A 6270-nucleotide genomic window follows, 5' to 3' on the forward strand; every position below is an offset into this window, starting at 1 on the left:
ATACTATAAACTAGGGCTGTACATGGGCAATGTGGTGGGCCCCTCAGTATCGACGGTAAAACTGTGGTGTCGACACAGGGGTCCCAGTCCTGTTAGATAGGTCCATGGTATCTTTAATTGAAGTAGGAATTCATGTACTGTAACTATACATCCTCAGCCATGCACCGATAGTCTTCAATCAAAGGCAATACCAAGCATGTTAGGGTTGAATATCAATCAAGGCATTGACCAAGGTCTTAGGGTTTGAAATGGAGACAGGTTTTCTTCAAACCTGTGTGTTTCCATAGATTTAAGAAACACAATTTGATAAAACTCTGTGCCTGCAATCAATATAAAAAAAAACCTCAGTTCTAACCAATGAGTTTTTTAAACTTTGAATATGGAAGTTTTTCTCAAGAACAAACATGGCAATTACTGTCTTAGTCCCTGAACTCGGCCATTGAAGTGACCACTCAACAAAAAAGATGGCCACACAGGTCACTTGATGAAGATAAACATTGTTGCAGAGAATGTTCATGCAGCATGGTAGACATATTCAGGGCAATCCTTTGCTGATGATACATGATATGAAATCCCTGAAATATCCCTGATGGGTACAGTGAAGCTATGAGGCAGGCAAAGCCCAACCTGCTACCCTTAGAGGGTTACAAAGCCAATGCAGGCACAGTCCACCTAGATACCCTTACTGGGTAAAGAGACATTACAGTAGCAGATTTTAGTCATACAGAAACAACCCTGATACTCATATCCCGGGTTGAGAGGGACTTTATCTAGCCCAGTAGCTACTGTCAGATATACCAAGAAAACTATGACACAAACTTCACAAACTGAAGCAATTCATCATTGTCCAAAGCATTAAGTGTCGTCATCTTAACATCCAGTAAGGTATACATGTATAAGTGCACTTTGATGAAACAGAAAACCTTATAATAGAGGTCTCTCTATTTTGAATGGTCAATGCCTTGATTGAATTTTGCTTATTCTAGACAAACTTAAACTTTTAACCCAGGCTTGGGGTATTTAGACGATTCATGTTATAAATGTATCAGTATTTACAAGTCAGAAACAAAACTTCAACAAGTGGTTAGTGTTTTATCATTGCTATCAATTAATCAGTGAAAGTTTTGAAGAAAACCAATAACTCTAAGAAACAATTTTCTGGGCAAATTAAACAACGAGTTGGAAATTAAAAACTCTTGGTCTGACACTAAAATGTATCCACTCATTATGTCTTTGACCAAAGGAATTAATGCAGTCAATCAAACAAAGAAACAGCGTTTATTACCAACCTTGTTGGTAATATTTAACTCTCTACATAACCCCAAGCCTGGTTTGTCCTAAAACTGATAGTACCTGTACAATTATAGTCCTAAAAGTTCTTCACATTTATGTACACAATTGGATAAAAAATGCAGTAAATCTGTAAAAGTTTAGCTAACCTTTGAGTATGAGGAGAAATATGTGGAGTATTGACTTCACTCCTGGCTCTAGAGCCAGTTAACAATTCTCCCAACTATCTCAGTAGTAAATCACACGTAAGTTGTTGCCCTCCAGTTGGCACTAACAATGCAGGAGCAGTTATTAACGTGATGTCCTGAATAACCAAAAACACAGGATAAGCTGATCACAACCAGAAGTGAACCAAGTCCCTATAGGATATAAATCAGTATCAGACAACATTGTGCTCATTAGTTAGATAACAAAAAGCACAGCAAGCTTGACTTTGTGTTTGTGTAGATAGTGTGAAGAACTTTCAGGACAATGTCTTACTCAACCTTGCTTGGTATTGCCCGGCCTCGTTCCCAACAACTGGTCCAAAATGGACCAGTTGATATATGTTTGTTGACCCTTTATGGAAACATGGTAATCTATTAGACACAAATTATGGGTACGCCCATAATTAACCCCCCCCCCCCCCCAAGTAGGCAAATTGATTATGTCCTCGTTGTCCCTTTGTCAGGTGAACTGATATACAATGTACATGTACGTACAACATCCATCAATGTAGGCCCTACTGGGCAAGGTGACTGGTTAACACCAGTCCCTATTGATCCACACATTACGTCCACCCAATTATGAGTAACAAAGTTTAGGTTAAAAGTGGCCACTTCTAGGTACTTTTCATTTGTGTGGCAACCAGTAACATACATCTAGCCCCTGTTAGGCAACCTACAGCCTACATTTAACCTCTTTTTGGGCAACCGATAACCTACATGTCCATGTTAGGCAACCAACTACATACAGAAGCCCCTGTGGACCAGCCTACAACTAGCCCCCGTTGGTAAACAAAACACCAATGACTAGCCCCAGTTGGGCAACCAATAACCTGCAAACATCCCTGTTGGGCAATCAACAATGCCTACCACTAGCCCCTGTTGGGCAACTGCAACAATGCCTACCACTAGCCCCTGTTGGGCAACTGCAAAAATGCCTAACACTAGCCCCTGTTGGGCAACTGCAAAAATGCCTACCACTAGCCCCTGTTTGGCAACTGCAACAATGCCTACCACATAGTCCCTGTTGGGCAACCAACAATTCCTACCACTTGCCCCTGTTGGGCAACTGCAATGATGCCTACCACTAGCCCCTGTTGGGCAGCTGCAACAATGCCTACCACTAGCCTTTGGTAATTTGGTGCTATATATATCCAGTTATTATTATTTAGCCCCTGTTGGGCAACCATTAATGCCAACAATGCCTACATAGCCCCAGTTGGGCAACCAACAATGCCTACAACTAGCCCCTGTTGGGCAACCAACAATGCATATAACTAGCCCCTGTTGGGCAACTGCAACACTGCCTACCACTAGCCAATGTTGGGCAACTGCAACAATGCCTACAACTAGCCTTTGTTGGGCAACCAACAATGCCTACAACTAGCCCCAGTTGGGCAACCAAAAATGCCTACCACTAGCCCCAACTGGGCAACCAACAATGCCTTCCACTTGCCTCAATTGGGCAATCAAAAATTGCCTACGACAAGCCCCTGTTGGGCAACCAACAATGCCTACCACTATGTTCTTTAACATTCAATTCTATGTCATAGTGAGATACTGTGGGATGGATTACCATGGGAACGAGGTAATAAACATTGACCTATCGCCATTCTCAACTCTGCCATATCTAGGACAAAATAAGTGATAGCAAGTTAAAACAGGCACTCTCAGGAAGTAGATGCAAATGAAGCATTGGGTGTACAGCAGGCATTTGATGTACTTTTTTTGTCAGAGAATAATGGGCAAATTTACATGAATAAAGAAACACATATTGGATATGTATGAGTTTCATCATGTATTGTCTACATATACTGCAAGAAAAGTAAAAAGAAAGGAAAAATGCTCATTTAAGTTGTTGATGAAAATGCAATGAATAATGAGCACATACTGCACATGAATGAGCATCATGTATGGTTTCCATGTAGGATAAGTACATCTCATTGCCCTATGTCCTAAATGAGGCACATTGTACGTCAAGTATGTACATGAATGACTACATACATCTTGTATCACCCCCAGTGTTGTAGATCAGCCTGAGGTTGATCATACAATGTGCTTAGTTCACTGTTATTGGCTATCATAATATGAATGGCGATAGGTCAAAAGTGTTTGATTGAAGACTATCGATAAGCTCCATGTAATTTTTTGGGCTGTATCCACCACTGGTTTAAGTTAAGTAGTGAAACTAAAGTTGTAAACCATATCATCAATTACTGTTGAAAGAGAATAAAAAGAAACATCAATATCAATTGAAAGAACAATTTCTAATTAGCTGTCGAACATCATCGGAAAAACATGCTTTCATCTTTTGTTGATCTCAAGGAATGCATTCAAACTTTATAAGAACCAGATCAATGTAGACACCAATCTGTAAAAGTGTCAAGAAAGCAAACTACTCTATAAACAATGAGCAAAAAGCATTAACACAAGTCAGTTTTAACATTGAACTTGATCACTGGATCCAGTGTTCCACTTCATTGTGGTTGACACTTTGAAAGATTAGTCACAAACAAAAATGTTGAAGGATGATTTGAATCAGTACAGAAGAAAGATGAAACTGCATCAAGTTCAATAATCCTAAAGATGAACTGAAAAAGATACTGAAGGTGAAAAACACATTAAGGATATTTTAAGGGGTGGAAGTTCACAGGTGGTAATTTAAGCCAAATACTTGGATGTAATTACCCATAGGATTCCAGCTCTGTCACTACTTATTATTTTAAACCAGTGGTGTATACAGCCTATCCAATATCCATGCATACAACTAGCTCTAGGACTAAGGCCTAATTGCTACTATGATTTTAAATAACAGAGATGTAGGCCCAGACAGTTGTAGTCTCAGGTCTTTTTAGATTGCTTAACTTAATAAACCAAAGTAGATGTGTTTACCTTGGTACAAGGAATATTCCAGTAGCTGTACATAATAATCATAGGAGTGTAGATACCCCGCTGGATGGTAATTAGTATCACTCATTAGTTCCTCAGTTACACTCATGTATTGAAAGTCCATCTTATACAAGATTCTGTATAGTATAGGAAAAGATCAGCAAAGGAACTTCATATGACCTGATGTACGAAGCAAAGAAATCTCAGTTTTAAGTTCCAGTCCTGGAAAGATAGAAATAAAAAGACTAATACCTTAATTGACCTACAGTATGGGTTACTTCTTGGGGTATAAACTACTTCATAGCAAACAGTGTTAACAATCAGTTTGTGGTTGTCTTTTTGAGGTAGAAATCAAGATAAGTCAATTTATGTAGGACTACATAACAAATAATTTTTTGAACACAATTTGCTCCAAGTAACAAATGATCAGTTTCAGCCAAATATCAGCAATTTTAAGTTTTGATGCCAAGTTTTTTGTAGGTGTTATCAAATAAGTCACAAAGCTGCAACCACAGAAAACGGAGTTAGTTATAGAAAATAGCATCAGGCAATGTAGCCACCTTATTACATCAGGCATAGCTTTCCTTACAGACAGTATACGTGTATCTACCCTAACAAGCATGTTCAGTAATTACACTAAGCACAGGCCATAGTTGTTCAGTTTGTACAAGATGTACAAATGTAATTCAAAAGGAACAGTTGTATGCATGAGACTCTTGCAGGCCCTGGGAAAGCCTACACTGTTGTTTAAGGATTCACTTCGTCATATCTGAAGTGAACGTTTATATTTTAGGCATCTGTATTCTAGTTTCAATCAGTTTGCTCACCAAAAACAAATTTAGTGCTAAACACTGTTAATAATCCATGTTAGTTTTAAGCAGGGTAGTTTTAGGAGTTTAACAAAATGGAATAAAGAAGGCATCAGACATGAAGCTATATGCTTTTACAGTAGAGTTGAAATAGCATGCAGGAATAGTTCTATTAAATAGTCCAATAAAACTGCTGCCCTCGACGGTGGTAAATTGAAGCACAACAAACATCTTAGCCATCAGTAGTTTAGTTTAAAATCTGCCCACTCAGCAGACACACATTTAGTTCTAATGACTTGACTAGTATAATCTTAAATGTAATTATGAACTCTTCGTTTACTTACCCTCCAGTAACGATGAAATAGCAATCAGAATCAGTTGATATTGATTGGTCAATCTGAAACTCTCCTTTTTAGTGTAGAAGAGTAACATTATTTGATTGATCAGAAAGCACTGTAGATGGTAATGCAAACTAATTTTAACAAACTAAATGCAAAGTTAAAATCCTTTAATAACTCAAGGGAAATGTAATAATTAGACAAAAGAATATAAACTATTATAGATTATTTGTAGCAGTAAAAACTGCCTTTGAACATTTCCCAGGGCCTGCTTACTATAATTATGTTTACATGTGAGCTTTAAAATGTGCATGGTATCTGTTATACATGAGGATGTATTGTAAAATATACAGTGCATGAATTTGTAAAAACTTCAATTAATCTTACCATGGACATAATACAGGCAGGACTGGCAAACCCTGTGTCAATAAAAGGCACCATAGTTTCCCTTGATACTGAGGGGCTGATTTAGAAAGGGCGGATCCAGGATCTGAAAAAGAGAGGAGGTGAAATTGGCCGGAGGTCCTGTCATGAAGGGGGGGGGGGGGTTGGTGGGGGGACTTTTGGGACTTTTGTTGGGGGTTTTGTCACACATAGGATTGAGTCTTAAAATGCACTTTGCATTTTTAGACAGGTGAACAAGTTTACAAATCAAAGATAGACAAAGTAGAAGTGAACTTAAGGAGATCTTAATGTAAATTCACCAAAATGAGACTAAAAATTACTATTATTTGTAGTCCT

Source organism: Asterias amurensis, chromosome 14, assembly GCF_032118995.1.
Source record: "Asterias amurensis chromosome 14, ASM3211899v1".
Lineage (NCBI taxonomy): Eukaryota > Metazoa > Echinodermata > Asteroidea > Forcipulatida > Asteriidae > Asterias > Asterias amurensis.